General features: G+C 43.1%; 1 pseudogene; it reads right to left on the bottom strand.

The window, feature by feature from the left end:
* Nucleotides 1–4,172: 4,172 nt before the first annotated feature.
* On the bottom strand, nt 4,173–14,065 carry LOC102946072 (annotated as a pseudogene).
* Nucleotides 14,066–19,924: the final 5,859 nt, after the last annotated feature.

Raw genomic sequence — 19,924 nt, 5'->3', positions numbered from 1 at the left:
ACCCTGGCCCTCGAGCCAGTGGGCTGGGGAGTGAGGGAAGCTATTGGACACTAGAGGTTGTACGGAATGGACTCTTCAAAAGTGGGTGTGCCTCACCTTGCCTGTTGCCCCAGAACCTTGTAGTAAAAATACATCACTAGGATCATGTATGTGGGATGAATTGGAATCACAAACTCAAATTGCCTCACAGTACCTTCTCTTGAATAGGCTACAGAGAAAGTGACACTGACGATTATAAATCTTAGTGTCAAAAGGGGGATTATGTTGGATCATATTAAAGAAGTTCTGTATTAAAATCACAAATGAATTTGATTCCCCATAGTTTAAATTCCAGGGTATTACTAATTAAGAGGTCTCTTGGTTTTTGGTACTGTTTCTCTCCCTCGATGTGTGAAACTTGCAAGCTGCTAATTGTGTTAGTACATTCTAAGACAGAGTCTGTTCTCAAAGCAATCCTTTGTAACAACAACTACTCACATAGAGAGAGACTCAAAGCAATACTCTGTAACAACAGAAACAGCACCCAGAGACTCCCTGCCCTTTTGTTGTATTCATCTCGCTTTGTTAACAATTGTGATTAAAATAGAGATACAAGATGTATGTGGATGTGCTTGATGTGGATAATAACTGAATGATCAGGGAGGTGCCAGCCTAAGAATGCAGTGTCTATCGGCTGAAGAATGCGCAGAGTGGAGACAACTGGATGACCCCCGGAGGGCAGACTGGAATCCATCTAACAGCCTCAAGAATGGGAGAACCAAAGAACAAGATAACATCTGGCAGCACATAGCCATCAGGAATGTGCCATCTGCTGATTGATTCAGCAACAGCATGATGAAGCAATTCCCATAGACTGGCATAGGAAGAAATTCCTATAAAAATGGACTCTAGAAAGTGAGAACTTTGCGGTCTGATTCTGCAAACCAACTTCCAGGAGCGTCAGATGAGCATCTGACAAGGCCCTGCTCCCTCCTCATGTCCAGGCCACCTGGCCAGTGGCTTGGCATGAACAACTCTAAGGCTGGTAACTATGATAACAACCTTGCAGAACCTGTGTGTGTCTGTGTATGAATGAATGTGTGAATAAATATGAGATTGAATGGAATGTTATAGCTATAACTAACTGCTTACTATGATTCTTTCTGTATTCACAATAAATGTGGCATTTTGCCTTTTCCCCTTTAAAAAGATCCTGCTGGTTTTTATTTTATTGGTATAACAACTGGAGCCAGGAGGAGCACCATGCCAGAAAGGAATCAAGGACAAACTGGAGCTGGACTCAATATCACTGCTGCCGAGCGCTGTATGGGGCCATGAGTACTGGGGCTTGTGACTTTCAACTGGGAATAAGGAGGGAGGCTGTAGCTAGCTAAGTGGGAAGGTTGTGTGGCTTTACAGAGAACAACAGAAGAGGGCAATGGAGGGGTTTGTTGGTGAAAGATTCCTGGTGCTGAAGATGACCAGGAGCACCCAAGACACACCACTGGACTGGAACTTTACTGAGGATTCCTGAACTCTGACTGCAGGCGCATTGCTCGGTGTCTGCCTTTTCAGACTGTCCTGCCACTGGGCCGTGGGGCCTTGTGTTAAATGTAACACTGTTTTACCACCACCCCATCTTTCCCCCAGTTGTTTTTCTCCATTCATCTCTCTGTAAATATATATTTCCCTTTTCCATATTCATTGTATTCTTCCGGTGTGTGTGTTTGTAACACTGACAGATGCCGGTCGTCTGCAGGCAGGATCGAACCTGGGACCTCTGGAGCTTAGTGCATGAGCCTCTACTGCATGAGTTAAAAGCCATGTGGCTGGAATGCCTGGAGCCTGGGTGTAATGCTTTTTTCCCTTAGACGCCTTAGAACTCCTGTTCTTCACATTCCTTTTTTGGCTGTCTCTGACTGAGAACCAGCTCATTCAATGTGACTAGATCCTCAGATCAGGCATATCTTCATTTCAGGAATGCTAGTCTCAGGAACCAGCGTTTGTTAACGTCACTCTCATTTGCTTTAGTCAGAATCCTCAGGATGCCCATTATCCCAGTCACTCGTAGATGAGCCAGAACCAAAACACCAGATTCAGACATCCCCAAACACATAGTGGAAACACCAAAAGTCCCATCTGGGGTGCCATCTGTAGCCTGACCCAAAGCTGGGTATATACAATTGGGTGTATACAAAGTTGGGTGCATAAAATTGTAACTTGAGGGTTAACAGGTGTACACAATTAACAGGGATATATAATTGTAACTTGGGGGTAAACTGGGTGTTGTCCCAAGATCAGGCCCAGTTAGATTATTGTAAAATTAACATATAATTTGGGAACCCTGACGTGCACATGTGCAACACTTACACTATAGGAACTCTTACACACACACACACACACACACACACACACACACACACACACACACACACACACAAAGATAAGCAGATAGAGTTAATACAGAAAGTACATTTGGATGGCCATACTTACACCCTGGAATGTTAACCATTATCTTTTTTATCACCGTCACTGTTCTCATCTTCCCCGGTGGCCATTATTCTGGCCCCTCCCAAGGTCTACATCTCTCTCCTTGCTACCCATGGGATATTACTTTTTATAGTAGGTTATGCTGACATTACCATGTCCAATGTATAATCAATAGGGGTCCTTATTTGTATTTCCTCTCCTTAAGGTGTCCGTTTTCTATAGATTAGTATATGTTTGATGTTACCCTATTAACATAAATTTGTTGACATAGTGCCTTTGTGGTTGGACGTTCTGTCTGGAACCTTCCAGATGCCTGTGTCAGCTATGTTCATGGCTGGCTGATGTTGGTATTCTGGACAAAATTCCCCCTCTTGCATGCTACTTTCGGTTCCCTATAACTCATGAGTTACTTAAATTTATCAATGCCAAAGGTTATAGGCCTCAAGCCTCACACTATCTGCTAAAGCCAAATCTTACAGGATAAAAGCCTGTAGGTTCCTTGCATTACTACTATATATAATAAAGCAGAATAACAAAACAATGAATATAATACAGGTAAGCTGGCCCACTGGGCTACAAAGTGGAACTATGTAAGGACATGTGATATGCTCCTTGGAGTCCGAGGTATCCCCAGGAAGAGCTATCTGGGTGGAATGAGTTTCTTCTATGGCCCACTGTGAGAGCTAAGTGTCCTTGATGGCCCTCAATACATGGCTGTCTGGCCTTCATGTCAATTTTACCCGGTGGGTGTTACCCAGGAATACAACACGTATATAATGCCAGTACACAGACAATGTTCATAACTTCAAATACAAAGATGATACATGCATGTAAACAGGGTATTCATACTTAGCAAATCATAACTTTTCCATTGATACCTTACATGACATACTTTGTACAAGATTTGTTGCAGTTGTATAACAGTGGCACTATCAATAATATAAATGGTCATATTCAATCATACAGCGTCACCCCCCTTTCATCACTGTCCCTATCCTTTTGGTTCTAAGGAAGATTTTCTATTTTACTGCTCTACCTCAGAAAGGCAGGAGCTTCATGAGAATAGTGAGTCTAGTAACATTTACACCATCCCCTGAGACCAGTGGATCTTGGGCTATTTCAGCCATTTCTCTGCCCAAATGCCTGCACCCACAAAAGCTAATCGCAACCTAGTACAGATCCATCCAGCATCACCCCTTCCACCTGTCTCCACGCATGACACAGACCGAATGTTTTGGGTCAGCAGTTAATCAGCATTCCAATAACTCAGCCATTCTTACCACTTTCCGTGTTTATAGATTCAGAGATTCATAGATACTAAGGTCAGAAGGGACCATTATGATCATCTAGTCTGACCTCCTGCACAACGCAGGCCACAGAATCTCACCCACCCACTCCTGCAAAAAACCTCTCACCTATGTCTGAGCTATTGAAGTCCTCAAATCATGGTTTAAAGACTTCAAGGTGCAGAGAATCCTCCAGCAAGTGACTCGTGCCCCGTACTACAGAGGAAGGTGAAAAACCTCCAGGGCCTCTTCCAATCTGCCCTGGAGGAAAATTCCTTCCTGATCCCAAATATGGCGATCAGCTGAACCCTGAGCATGTGGGCAAGATACACCAGCCAGATACCCAGGAAAGAATTCTCTGTAGTAACTCAGATCCCACCCCATCTAACATCCCATCACAGGCCGTTGGGCCTATTTACCATGAATAGTTAAAGATCAATTAATTGCCAAAATCATGTTATCCCATCATACCATCATATGAAATGAGTGTGTAAAGGCTCAGCTAACAGCAAGGCAGCTTAATTCTGAAATGAAATCCATGACAATTCAGAACTTACAGTACATGATACACAAAAGAAAATCATCATCTTCCGTAAACAAAATACAGTATCGTTTTGTTTAGAAATGTCCCAAGGAAGATTTAGTTCACATATTTGGAGCAGAGCTGTGCAACTGCATTAGGAAGGCATGTCAGACTGCTATTTTGTCATCACTGTTGCCTTCCTGTTTCTTTCCACTGTCAGGTAATAGACATGGTTGGCTTCTGGGTAAGTGACTTTGCAGAGTGGCAGCTTGTAGATGGCAGAGTTTTCTGTAGTTAGTAGCAGGAAGAGAAATGCGGAGAAGCAGAAGGCCAGGTGCAGGCTAATAATCCAAACTGAAAGAAAAAGGATCTTGATCATGCCACTCACAATTTTCTTAATTCTTCAGCCCTAGATAGATGCAAAGCAAAGAACCATGGACCTTCAAAACAAGCCCGTTGTTAAATAAATAAATAAAGAGAGAGGGAGAGAGAGAGAGAGAGAGAGTGTATAGACTGTAGCATACAGGCTGTATGATGGGCTACAGAGCCTTAGGCTCCTGGTGACCAAACAGCTGCTCAGTGTCAAATGAGAAATGAGTTGGCCGTCTCATCCAGTTCCTAGTAGACTCATGTCCCCGTGTTGTATGAAACTGGATTTATGGCTTATTACAACAATCTGTAACTCACTAACCCCCCTTTTCAGGAGTGCTAACAGGCCACTTCACCTTGAATGGACCCTTAGAATATGTGATAACTACTTATGCTAAACTATCTATTTGAACTTGTATTTGCCGGTGACATGCTGAGCCCTGGTCTACACCACAAAATTACTTCGGTATGCCTATGTTGCTCCAGGGTGTGAATAATCCACACCCCTGAACGACATTGTTATACTAACCTAAGTGTTAGTGTAGACAGTGCTATGTCGGCGGGAGAATATCTTCTCTTGACATAGCTATCACCTTGCGTGGAGGAGGATTAACTAAGCCAGTAGGAGAAGCTCTCTCCCATCGGCTTAGAGGGCCTTCACTAAAGTGTTGCAGCTGTCCCAATGCAGTGTTTAAGTGTAGACCTGCCCTGAGTACCTTTCCCAGACCTGAAGAAGAGCTCTGTGTAGCTCAAAAGATTGTCTCTCACGAACAGAAGTTGTTCCAATAAAAGTTGTTCCTCACCAACCTTGCCTCTCTAGTGTCCATATCTCATTCTTGCTGGCAGCCTCAGAACAGTCCTGGGAACTGAAAATTAGAAAATAACAGTAAAAAAATACCTGCCACAGAGAGGGAATTAGCAAGTGCTGCTCCCAGATAGGCACAACAGAAGGCTGTGAAAAGGACAAAGGAAACTTCAGGTTAAAATGTGTTTGCTCGCAGCATTAGACAGCTAGCAAAAATTACACCACAATCCCAGATCCCCTGACGGTACCTCCTCATAGATACAGAGACATGCATCCTTGTTTTTTCTATGGATCAATGCCGGGCACAAATGTTTGGCATTCGTAGATTTTAAGGGTTTGTCTATACGTACAATGCTGCAGGAGCCCAGCTATACCGAAACAGCGGCGCTACGGCAGCGCGTCCGGTGAGGACGCCCTATGCCGATGGGAGAGAGCTCTCCCGTTGGCTTAAAAATAACCACCTCCGGAAGTGGCAGAAGCTATATCGGCAGGAGAAACTCTCCTGGCAACATAGTGCTGTGCACACGAGTGCTTATGTCGGTGTCACTTATGCGGCTCAGGGGGTCGAATATTCACACCCCTGAGTGACACAAATTTTGCCAACATAGGCTGTACTGTAGACATAGCCGAAAGCCAGAAGGGACCATTATGTTCATCTAGTCTGAATTCCTGTATAACAGGCCATAGAGTGTCACCCAGTGATTCCTGCATCGCGCATAACTTCTGTTCATCGTTGACGGAGGGCACATTCTGTGCATACCTTGCATCCTGCCATGTTGTGTGTGAGCATGAAAGGGAGTTTACAGAATGAAAAACTGGTTAAAAACTGCTCTGTGTCTGAATTTCTCCCAAATGGGATGGGGAGGTAGGCCCATAAATCTGCTCCTTCTCTCTACACCCCCCTATAGCTAGGGCTGATTGAAAATTTCCCATTGAAAGTGTTTTCCAAAAGAAATTTGGGTTTTTGACTCAATTAATTTTTTTGTGAAGGGCACCTGCTCTGTATGGGAAATTTTCACACTTCATTGAAAAATGGAATGCCTAAAATCAGAAAAGTTTACAGTTTTCACTGAAAGTGGAAATATTTTCATTCAAAATGGCGCTGCTGTGCCTAATGAAAGCCGTAGTGCGGGTGCCTTTTGCTCCCATTCTCCTCTCTGAGCTCTCGCAGTGACTATGTCTTCCATGAAGTGTCATGACCCTTATGATACACCTTCTCCCCTCACCAACATGGGAGAAAGTGGTGCCTCATAGGACATGTAGTCCAGGCCTATAGAAGAGAATGGGAGCATGACGCATCTAAACTACAACTCCCATGGGGCATGGTGGTGCCATTTTGAATTAAAATATTTCAGTTTTCAGCCAAAATATTTTGTTTTTTTTTTAATATTTAGCTGAAAGGTCACCATTTTCTGAGGAAAACCCCCTATTTTCTGACCAGCACTACCCATGGAGCATGCTGGGCATGCCGTGGGAGCGGGCAGCTGTGCACTTGCACCTGTGCAGTGGGAGGCTTGGGATGAGATTGAACTTCCCTGAGGCACGATCTCTCCCTGAGGTCCCTTTTCAGCATGTGGATCTGTCCTCCCCCTGAAAAACATGGGCTGGTGCCCAAATGGAATATTTTAGCCCGAGCTAATCAATCATTCTCTGGGGTTGCACATCTAGCATCTTTCACAAGGCCTGGGTGCATTTAAAATGAAGGATGGTAGCAGGCATACCGCCGGCAACTGCTAGCAAGTGGGTCTGCCATGTGGGAGCGTAGAATGCGCCTCCTATTGCAATGCAGGCGAGAACACTGTTGTAGCCCCAAAAGCCAGAGCAGATCCCAGCAAAGGGCGCTGCAGCAGTCAAGCCTATAAAGCAAGGGAGACACATCAAGGGAAACTTGCGTTAAAAAAAATCACTCGTTATTAACATCACTGGTTTCTTTCTCTTTGTTTCTAGTGCTGACATTCAAATAATTCAAACTTCCAATGCCCTGCCACCCTTTCTGCAGCTTGTTTACTCCTTGCACTACGTGTTGCAAAGGGTAATTAAAATAGACTGATGATCAGTTTCACTTTCTGCTTCTTAAATATGAGCATAGGAGCTAAGGACAATCATGAATTCCATCTCCAACATCACCAGCTTAAAATCCGAAGGTGTAGTTCTTTGACCAGCCTTCTTTAACATCAACGCAGATCAGTGTGGACATTTACAAAACAAAACTGCACTTCACACACAATTCTCCAACCCCCCCCTCCCCCCAGGGGAGGGAGGCAGGGAGAGCTGAATCATGTGAGATATCAGCCATGTCACTTAATGCACTACTGGAAGGTGTGCAGATATTACAGTGGTAAGGGTGGTATAAGAACCTACACAGAATACAGTAGAACAGAATGCTGCAACATATGGGTTGCAAACTCTGCAGGAGGATTTTTAAAACCAACTGTTAATTGTTTTATCATCACAATGGGGGAAAGGGAGGAGTTGTGGCTGATGTTTGTAATTTTTCCATTCGTTCCAAGGAAGCATTTCTGCTGATCACAGGTTTTCTGAGCACCAAAGACTTGAGCCTCCCCATGCCACTTGCACGTGGCATTAATCGGGAACCCTTTCACAGTGTGCAATAATAACGGCTTTATCGAACCTACAAATTTATGAGCAATGTTACCTAATCTTCCATGCTGGTAAACAGCACTTTTTACATTAGCTATCTACCATGTATGCCTATATATACGCCTGTCTTTTATACAGAACTCTAGTAACAGGTTGGTGATGTGCCCCAGGGCAAAGTGAGTGTAAAAGGCTGTGAGCAGAGGGAGATATTTGATCAGGGAAACGCAGGAGTCATCATCTATGCAAATTATAAGGTAAGGGTGAGCCAAGCTCTGGGTCAGATCGTGTAGTCAGTGGGCTTCCATGCTGGTATAAGCGTGTGCACGAGCAACTGTTTTTGCAACATTGGGGCCCCTGCCTTTTAGACGTAACCAACTCACTGGTCCCACATTGTCATAAAAGATCCCTCAGCACTTTCTCTCAGAGGTGGGGTGTGAACCCTGGTCTCCTAGCTAAAACCCTCCTTCAGTTATTCCATTCTGTCCCCTCCCCTAAAATCCACCCGTGGCTGCATTAGGACACAGGCTCCCCATTCACTTCCTGTTGTTATCTACCTGCCCAATCACAGGGGCAGCTGCCTCTTATTCCAGGCATATGAACTCTGAACATTGCTGCCATGCAGCTATCTGCTGCCCCACCCCAGAGTGGCTGCATTTCAGTGATCACAGCTCATCTGTACCTGGAAAACACAGGCTGTTTACTGAACTGAGTCTCCGTTTCCCAAGTCCTTGCTCCCCACCCAAGTGTCCCAGTCAGAAGCTCCCCTTCCCTGTGTATGCAGAGCCAAAGGAGGTCAGTGATCTCAGGATAAATAAACTCAGTGGTTGCTCCTGGCTGTGATGCTCTGCAGCTGGGTCCTATTTTAGCAACATGGACGATGTGACTCTTAAGAAGGACTATGCAGGAGGGGTAGTGCTAAGAGTGCTCCTAACCACCTTCACTTTACACATTCATTTGTCAGTGTAACCCACTAACTGTGTGTTATGTGTCCCTGCCTGCATCTGATCCACAGAAGAGCTAAGTCTGTTACTGTTCTGTTCATTGTTAATGTTACAGCTGCAATTCAGGATGGCTACTGGGGTTTTTTTTGGTGCAGAATTGCCACTTTTAGGTCCGTAACTGAGTGACCAAAGAGGTCGAAGTGTTCTCCGACTGGTTTTTGAATGTTATAATTCTTGACATCTGATTTGTGTCCATTTATTCTTTTATGTTTGGCCAATGTACATGGCAGAGGGGCATTGCCATACAACATTATAACATTCAAAAACCAGTTGGAGAACATTTCAATCTCTTTGGTCACTCGATTACAGACCTAAAAGTGGCAATTCTTCAACAAAAAAACTTCAGAAACAGACTCCAACGAGAGACTGCTGAATTGGAATTAATTTGCAAACTGTATACAATTAACTTAGGCTTGAATAAAGACTGGGAGTGGATGTGTCATTACACAAAGTAAAACTATTTCCCCTTGTTTATTTTCCCTCCCACAGTTCTTGTAAAGCGCTGGAAATGGCCCACCTTGATTATCACTTCAAAAGGTCCCCCCCCTTACCTCCCCCCCCCGGCTCTCCTGCTGGTAATAGCTCACCTGTATGGTAACACCCATTGTTTCATGTTCTCTGTGTATATAAAATCTCCCCACTGTATTTTCCACTGCATGCATCCGATGAAGTGAGCTGTAGCTCACGAAAGTTTATGATCAAATAAATTTGTTAGTCTCTAAGGTGCCACAAGTACTCCTGTTCTTTTTATGGATACAGACTAACACGGCTGCTACTCTGAAACCTTTTTTTGTTACTGTTTCTCTCCCTCTCTGTGTTGAAACTTGCAAGCTGCTATTTGTGTTAGTACATCCTAAGACAGAGAGAGACTCAAAGCGATTCTTTGTAACAACAGAAACAGCACACAGAGACTCCCCACCCTTTCATTGTATTTATCTCGCTTTGTTAACAATTGTGATTAAAATAGAGATAGAGGATGTATGTGGATGAATGCTTGATGTAGATAATAGATGAATGATCAGGGAGGTGCCAGCCTAAGAATGCAGTGTCCATCGGCTGAAGAATGCGCAGAGTGGAGACAACTGGATGACCCCCGGAGGGCAGACTGGAATCCACCCAGCAGCCTCAAGGATGGGAGATTCAAAGAACAAGATAACATCTGGCAGCACATAGCCATCAGGAATGTGCCATCTGCTGATTGATTCAGCAACAGCATGATGAAGCAATTCCCATAGACTGGCATAGGAATAAATTCCTATAAAAATGGACTCTAGAAACTGAGAACTTTGAGTCTGGTTCTCCAGGAGCATCGGATGCACATCTGTCAAAGACTCGGCTCCACCCTCATGCCCAAGTTACCTGGCCAGTAACTTGGCATGAGCAACCTCTAGGCTGGTAACTATAACAAATTTGCAGAACCTGTGTGTGTGTATGAATGAACGTGTGAATGAATGTGAAACTGAATGAAATGTTATAGCTATAACTGACTGCCTACTATGATTCTTTCTGTATTCACAATAAATGTGACATTTTGTCTTATCCCCTTTAATAAGATCCTGCTGCTTTCTATTTTATTGGTATAACACTGGTTAAAACAGGCTGGTAGATTTATAGGATGACTTAAAAAAAAAGTTCTGAAGGTGTAGGACCAGGTACTCAGTGGGATAAACTGCATACCTGCCAGCATGCTCACTGCTGACCCAACTGCAGTGTATACGCAGACGAGTGGTGATGCTACGAACACAGCGAGCAGAAAAACGCCACCACTCCAGGGACTGTCACTACCAAACACCTGACCGATTCCCACTGGAATGGATTTTAGCAACTGCAAAATCAAATACAAAAAATGACATGCCAGAGTTAATGACAGGGTTGTAACCACAGGGGATGTAGCATGATATTTTATTAGATCTAGTTGGAAATCTTCCGAGAGTAGATTGTCTGTTGGAAAATGCTGTTCTCCAAAAATGAAAATTTCCCCTAGGAATACGTCAATTTCAATGAAATTTCATTTTGGAAAAAATTGAGAGTGGGTAGGGGGAACAAGCATTCTGATAAGATTGAAACTTTCCCTTTACTGGAATGGAATGTTTTAATTTTTGTTTTGAAACGACTTTTTGGTTTTAAATTTTATTTTATGTTACATTATAAATGGATTTTTTTAAATGTCCTTTCGTAGGGAATTTCAATTTTTTTCTGGTTTTGTTCCAATTTTGGGAGTGACTCAGTGCTGCGGCGCAGTAATAAAGAAGTCTGTCACACTGACCATCCTCTGCACCTATTCTGTGGATAAATATTAGACATCAGTTTGCTTTGCTACCAGTTTGGCACTTTCTTTGGCACCAGCCAAATCCAGTCCAATTCCCTTTTATGTAGTTCTGTGCTCCATGTTTTGGGATTATGCAGAATTTAATACCCTTCTTTCCCAGAGACTATGTGCAATGGAGTGGAATGATTCTGCCTTTAGTGGACCTTACCAGTGGCACTTCGGTTTCAGACCAGCTGATGTTCGGCACTGATGTTACAGGCTGAATGAGAGTGGTAGGGAAGAAGAGGTTATAGTATCCAGTGGCAGCCAAGTAAAGAGACATGGCAATATTGAAAGGCAGGGTGAGAACAGGAAGGTCCCATTTACTAAAGACTGAGCCTAAAGCACCGGAAAGAACGGGGCTGAAAAGAGAAGAACAAGATCTTTCAGACAGCAGTAATAAATTCTACATACCAGTGAGGGTGGTGGAAAACATCTTCACCTGAAACTGGCTGAACCCAAAAGGAGAACAATCTCTTCGTAGATTTATCTCCGTCCATCTCTTGTGATGGCATCTGTTACCTATGGGTTGCTTTCTGGGTCCTCCTTTTATCTTTAGGGTTTATAATGATTAGGGTGAACACAAACAGCCTTCCCTGTACTTATAAGTGACTGGTATTGCAGGGGGTCACTTACACCAATCGAGTCAGCCTCTAGCAGTAAGCAAAACAGCAGAAAGTATGGTACTTTGGCACAGATCCTTAAACATATTTAGGCATCTAACTCCCAATGGGATGTAGGTGCCTAAATACCTTTGAGAATTTGGCCCTTATCCCCAAATTAACTAGCTATAATGTCCATTCATTTTCTACAAGCATACTGGGACGATCTTGCTTCTGCTGAAGTCAGTGGGAGTTTTGTCATTGACTTCATCGGGAATAGCACTGAATCCACAAATGTAAGCTTGTGCAAACAAAGAGAGATGGACCCAAGCTGTAAAGTTCAGATCCAGAACTTGCCCCTATTTCTGGGTCATTCAGATCCAGGGTTTGGGTGTGGCTAATGGCTGGATCCTTGGTCAGTTACATTCCATTAATATAAGAGCAAGAAGTCTAATGGTAATAATTTCAATGTCACCTAGTTAACTATTCACTGTTGAACAATCCTCTCAAGAAAGGAAAGTGATGATCATATTGTGAAGATCTGTAAAATCTACTGGATGTGGCATCTACGCGCCACTTACTTTCGAGAAATCCAGCGGGGCACCCAAGCTCTACTAAGGGCCAAGCTCTACTAAGCCCACAATACCTAGTGAAACCCCATAGAGGACACATGATTATATACTGAACATCTTCACAAGCTACTGTAAGTGGAGTCATATTTTGACATCTTACGTGGGAAGATCTTAGATTGCGGGAGGACCTAAGAAGAGTCTTACCGCCTTTCATGTTCACCTCCGGAGAAAGTGAACTGAAAAAGAGCGTAAACATGGCTGAAGTTTAAAAAAGGAAACAAGCATTAGCAGAAATTTTTAGCTTTATTTGCCCAGCTGTAAATACAGTTTTGTTTCAAGTTGTACTAATTAAAAATGCAAGTAAGATACAGTAGATAACTGATGGGTCAGTAAAAGAAAAAAAGTGAAACTAAGAATATAAAATATTTAGGATTGCACATTAAAAAAAAAATGAAGAGCAACTTACCATGCCATGGATGTAACAACTACAGGCAGTAGAAGCCACCAATAATAGTCTCCTTTGTCAGAAAACACAGCCATGAGATATCCCAATAAGGTCCCATTATAGCCATGGAGTCCTGTTTCTATGGCTGATCTGTGGACGACAGATGAGTCTTTATGTTCACTTTATGTTCACTTAAAAATGTATTAGAAGACCTTGATTATGCTGTCCAGATAATAACATCCGTTCAAGCCCCCACGAAAGAGTGTGTGAACTGTAAGGTAATTTATGGAAGTTCTGTGTCTGAAGAAGTGGAAAGCAATGATCAATGTGGTTAGTCTGACAGATAAACAACTGGGGCTTGTAGCAAAACCTTGATCTAACCATGGCTTGCTTGCAATTGTCCATGTCTGGAGGTCCTTCTAACAGAGAATATCTACAGCAACAAAACCCAAGACCTACCTAAGTGTTTCCATAAAAATAAATTGAAAAATGCCAATGGAAACTGGTGGTAACTGGGTTCCCTAATGCAGTAGGAATTACAGTCCAGCTGGAATGTTCCAAGCAGACTGTAAAAAGGAAACCAACAGCATAAACAGAGAAGAAAAAATCAGGTTTTAAAAGTTATTTTTATTTTTATAATCAGTGGTGTGAAACAACAAAACAAGTAAACATTTTTTTAAAAAGCGTCATTTTTTACCTGGAAATCACAGAGTAGAAGCTCTGTGATTTGCATTTTAGTCCATATCTATTCTTTATTGCAGGTTCTTTGAGCTAACACTCTCTTGGCTGCTTAGCACGGTCAAAGAATGTTCGTGCCAAAGTAATCATAGTTCAAAGGTGAATTTGGTCAGCACCAAGAACAACCCACAAGAGATTAACATACCTGTCCTGACTCAGAATAAGTGCTGCTAAAGTTGAGACAGATGTTCCTAAAGAGCTTGTGAGCGCCCACCAGGGATTCTGGACCAGGAATCCAGCAATCATGATAAACCCACTGAGAGGGTTATTGACACCCATCACTTGGGATGTCTCCCCAGTCAATAAATTGAAACACTAGAGGTTTATTGGAAAGAGGAAAGATCATCAGAATGAAGAGGTAGAGGGATATTCTTATTTTATTTGTATCGCCACAGCATAGATTCGGAGGCCAGAAGTGAAGTTTAAGGCCAGAAGTGACCATTAAAGCCATGGTTCTCAACCAGGGATACATGTACCCCTGGGGGTACGCAGAGGTCTTCCATGGGGTACATCAATTCATCTAGATATTTGCCTAGCTTTACAACAAGCTACATAAAAAGCACTAGTGAAGTCAGTACAAACTAAAATTTCATACAGATAATGGCTTGTTTATACTGCTCTATATACTGAAATGTAAGTACAATATTTATAGTCCAATTGATTAATTTTTATAATTACATGGTACAAATGAGAAAGGAAGCAATTTTTCAGGAACAGTGTGCTGGGACACTTTTGTGTCTGATTTTGTAAGCAAGTCGTTTTTAAGTGAGGTGGAACTTGGGGGTACACAAGACAAATCAGATTCCTGAAAGGGGTCCAGTAGTCTGGAAAGGTTGAGAGCCACTGCATTAGAGCATCTAGTCTGACATCCTTTCACAGGCTTTTAGATTTCATCCAGTTACCCCTCTGTACTGAGCTCAACATGTTTCACTCAAGCACCTTCCAGAAAGGCATCCAGTCTTGACTTAAGGACATCAAGAGATGGAGAGGCCGTCATTCCCTTGGCAAGTTGTTCCAATGGCTAATCATCCTCACTTTTAGAAACCTGCGTCTCATTTCTAATTTGAATTTGTCTGGCTTCTGCTTCCAGCTTTTGGTTCTTGTTTTGCCCTTCTCTGTTAGTTGAAAGAGCTCTTAAGAGCACAGGTTTCAGAGTAACAGCTGTGTTAGTCTGTGTTCGCAAAAAGAAAAGGAGTACTTGTGGCACCTAAGAGACTAACCAATTTATTTGAGCATAAGCTTTTTTCTCCCTATGAAGGACACCATCAGCAAGTAGCCTCTCATTCTTTTTTGATAAGCTAAACAGATGGCTCTCTTCAATTCCCTCACTGTAAGGAATTTTCTTTGGCCCTCTTAGCATCTAGGCATCGCGTCAGGATTGGGACCACGCTATTCGAGGTGCTGTACACACATCTACGGGTTAAGTCTCTAGGGACAACAAACCCAATGAAAAGATGATCCCTGCCCCAAAGAGCTTACAAGCTAAGTAAATGACGCAAACAATCCTGGGATTCTGCTTTTTTTCAAAACGCCCTAAGCAATTACAGTAGAACTGGGACAATGTATCAGCCAGTCTGGAAAAGCCATCTCAGATTTATCACATTCTAGGACAACTGTTAGATTTGGCATGGGAAAAGCTAACTGCTCCAGAATGTAGTTGGCAGAGTTCCCTATTATAAAGCACACTGGGATATACTTGTACAAACTGGCTTATTTTGTGATGCCCCAAAAGTTGCATAGCAGATGGTGGTGAGAGTCTTACTCATCCATTTACACTTTTGCAATGAAAGGAGGAAGGAAATGTATCAGGGTTGGTCTACACTACAGAGTTAGGTCGACAAAAGGCAGCTTACGTCGGCCTAACTCTGTAGGCGTCTATACTAAAATATAGCTGCCATCGATGTGACTTGCCCACTACACTGACTTAACTCCACCTCCATGAGAGGCATAGCATTAAGTCGATGTAGTTAGGTCGACACAGGGTCAGTGTAGACATTGCATTGCTTACATCAACTGTTGCTGCCTTTCAGAAACCGTCCCACAATGCCCCACACTGGCAGTTAAATCAGTGCAAGGGCTCCTGGTGAGGATTCACACCGCTGACACAAGGCGCGTAGCATGGACATGTACAACAAATTCAATTACTGCGGTGGCTGTACATCGACGTAACTTAGGTCACCTGAATTTTGTCGTGTAGACGTGCCCTCAGATGCTAGAGGCATGTAAGACCCAATGAGCCAACACAGGCACACGTGCAGTGACGGTCACAGATGCTCAGAAGCTGTATAAGATTCATGGAGGGTCTACCTCTCTGGGCTATGATATGGGAGGCTACCATGCTCAATTACCATGACTGCGTGTGTATGCAAATCAGTTATCTGTCTGCACAAATGGACAGGTCTGTGTTTTAAGGGGAGCAGTCACAGACGTGGCAACACCAACTAGGCTTGCGCTTGCATGGGTGATCTTGTGCACTCAAACTGCGTGCTTGATTGTTGGCAAATCGGGCCACTTAGGACCCCATAATACCATCATTATTCAGGCTGAGGAGTATGAAAATACGCAAGTCAAACTGCAGATGCTAACAGGACTACTCAACTTGAGCAAGAGCGGCAGGAAAGGACCTTAGTGTGGGTGTAGCACTAGATTGTGCTTCTGGCTATTGTGACTGTGCAGGGCTATAGGAAGGGGTAAAGATTGTCCTCTCCCATGCCTTTCCCAGCCCACAAGGGCTGCCCCAAAGCGCATTACATTTGTGCTCCAGATGCTTCTCCTTGGGAGTAACTGGGCAGAGAGGGGCAGGGAGTAGGTGCAGCCATGACTCTGTCCCCTAGACACACTGGCCAGTGGAGGTGGCTCCCACTGAAGGCAGAAAAGGGTGTTGCAAGTTATTCCCCCCTGTAAGTCTCAATTCTAGGACTCTTTAAGGTGCAAAGGCTGCTGGTGCTCCCCCTAGAGACTTGCGCCAACATATCTCCCCATATTAAGAGCATCCTACATGTATGATCAAGCCAATAAGAAGATACCAATTACCACTCCACAACTCTGGAATGACAGTGGTTGTGTTTGCCCATGCATATATGTTCGATGTAATATACACATTCATAGATATTATGTGAATGATATTAATATAACATACATTACATATATGGGTATTGGAAGGTTACATTAATTAAATGCATTATGCTCTTCCCACAATTTCTGTTCACCCATGTCAAACAGCCCACAGAAGTTTGCAAAGCTGAAGTCAGCTTTGACTTTAGAAAATAGGAAACTTGTCAAAGTAAAGATTCATAAATACTTTGTACCAAGCACAATTAGGGAGCCCTGTTATGGCTCATCAACATTTGGAATGTAGCATTCAAATGAGGGATGGGAAAGCATAGGGAGGTACCAAGCTGGCAAAACTAGTGGGTTAAACTTAAAGTTCAAGTGATGTGTAAAGAGGTTGGTAACTTGTAAAGCCATACTATAAATACTACCAGCTGAAATGCGTATCTTTGAAGCACACTTTCTGCATAAGGTGAACATGCCGTGAGAATCTGCTACCTGGCAGGCGGGTATGTATATCTCCTTTTCATATTATACTGTTTTGTCTTTAGACAATAAATTTGGCGCTTACTTGGTCTCTTGAACATTTTTAAGAATGAACCACAAGTGTAGTCAAACAATTGGCCACACTGTTTAGTCAATACTTGTGACTGGTAATTGCTTTACCTTTAGATCCATCTCCAGACATGTTTGTTCCTCCCATGATATAGGAGACAGCTCTGCCGATGCTTTTCACACCTGTTGTCCCTCCGTTCTGATTGTTAGTGCTTTTCTCTTCAGTGATTTTGGTTTCAGGAGCCATATTGCCCTTCAGATCCTTCTTCAGGAAAGGAGAGAATGTTACTACAGTTCTCCAATGGCAAGCTGTTTTGTTTTCAAAGCCACTGATATTTTTTAAATTTATTTACATTTATTTTTAAATATTATTACGGCAGGAGTCATCAGGGGGTGCTGACACATAGAGTCGTGCAAGTTCTTTTTCTTAGCGTGTGAGCAAGGTTTGGCTTATGGGAAGACATGCTGTGGTAGTTTCAGGTTATGCAAGGTTAGGTTTAGAGGCATCTTCAGGAGAGGGGGAGCTGTGTGAGCAGCAAGAGAGTTTGCTCGCTGTGACTGGAGTCAATCCTTGAGACAGAGTTGCTTGCTGGGGACCAGACGTTGGTGCTGGGCTGAGATTCCTGGAGGAAGGGATGGCCCTGCATGCTGTCTGACCATCTCATTTTAGGAGTGGTACGTATATTACACTTTGGCTGTGTCTACACTATGAGCTAGGGGTGTGATTCCCGCCTCATGCATGTAAGTAGTAGTGTAGCCGCGGTAGCACGGGAAGCTAACCTGTGTAGTCCAGGCGGGTTTGTACTTGGCATGGCTAAGCTATGGTGCTGCTGTGCATGATACCACGGGTATACTATTATTTATACTTGAGCTAGTGTAACCCACACACTCCTGGGGGTGGGGTTCTGTCCCATTTAGTGGCACCGAAACCACTTAGAGAGACAGATTAATGAGTTTGCTCTACAGCCCTAGCTAAGAGTCAGCTGGCTTTTCACTCACGCTGTAGAGGCTCATGCACTAAGCTCCAGAGATCCCCGGTTCGATCCTGCCTGCCGATGCCTGGGGTCTGTTGGTGTTACACGAGCACAAGTATGTTTATGTGAGCTGGGCATCACACCCCTAGCTCATAGTGTAGACGTAGCCTTAGACTATATGCGGGCCCCACTTCACTGATTTCTGCTCCACTGGGAAGCTGGCCTGCAAGTCCCTGGACAGCTGCTACTGCTTGGCAGAGGGATGACACTGATGTCCAAATGGGGTACAAATGTCAGAAGAAAAGATACCAATACAATGTAAAACTTTGAAATGACTGAGTATCAAAGCTCAGTGTAACTCAGGGCTTTGTGAAATTGAAAAGTGTTGTTTTAAGCAAAAATTTTTGCAGTTTCTTTTTAGATTTCATGCCCACATGAAATCTAAATCTTTTAAACTGAAACCCCACAAATAATTCTGCACTAATTTTACTTGTATTTAATAAGCGGGAATGTGATAGCTCCAGTACTTACAGCTGATTCATTCTCCTGTTGGTGGTGTGGAGGGGAAAACTGATCCTCATTTTGTCTATCCGGATGTTCAACTTTTCCAAAAACTGTAGCTACAGAAGAAATAGATTTGCTCACTGCACCTCAAATTCCTCCTTCTCATGGTGGATGTGCATTGGCTGCACACCTTCTGAGTCACTCAGGATGGCTATGCATTGTTGCTTGTTAAACCTCTGGCATATCCCACAATAGCATTTCAATTATAACTTTCCTTCAGGATGGTTGTTGTAAAATATTTCTCTTTCCAGGGAGGATAGCACTGATCTTTAACTTTTAAATCACCTTTGCACCTAAATAGCAGAGGGTATCTCTAGGATCATTTACATCTTTAGAGCTGGTCAACGTTCTTTCAGAAAGCTTTCAGTTTGGTTCAAACTTTCTAGTTTTTCAGTGAAAAAATCAGAGCCAAAAAGTGAAAAATAGCTTTGCTCTGGTTTCAGTAAAAAGTTTTGGATTTTAAAAACTGAAAATATTTAGCAAAACCCTTTTTTCCCCAGGTTTTGAACACAGAAAACATTGGGGGGGGAGTGAGGGGGGGTTGGTTTAAAGGTTGCATCAAAAGATTGATTTTTTTGGTGGAAAATTAAAAAGGAAATGATTTTAAAAATTTTTCCCGTGAAAATAATTAGCAATTTCTGACCAGCTCTATAAATCTTACATGTATTTTTAAGGGCTTCCCAGCTGACTCTTTCTGGACTTACAAAATGAGCTGATATCAGCAGCCATTCTGGCTGTGCAAAGAATGTATCTTCAGCTTTCATAGTTGATATGGCTGATTTATTAACAGATGTCACCACAGTTAAGGGTTCCGTTCACACTAAACTGAAATCTTTTCTGCCCGTGTCTGGGGAACTATGCAGATAAAGATTAAAGATCTAATGGCATATTTCAAAACAGTAGGTGATAATCTTGGTATCCGGGCCAACTTTCTCATGATATTTTCTGACATCCAAGTCTGGGTGTGGTAGCTAGGCACCGAAGAGCTCCCATATTTATACATTAACTGGACTTGGAGGCTGGAACTGGGGCTACGGGTTTCTTAAAGTTCTCCTCTCCTC

This window comes from Chelonia mydas, chromosome 5, assembly GCF_015237465.2.
Source record: "Chelonia mydas isolate rCheMyd1 chromosome 5, rCheMyd1.pri.v2, whole genome shotgun sequence".
NCBI lineage: Eukaryota > Metazoa > Chordata > Testudines > Cheloniidae > Chelonia > Chelonia mydas.
This window is presented reverse-complemented; position numbering and strand designations above follow the sequence as displayed.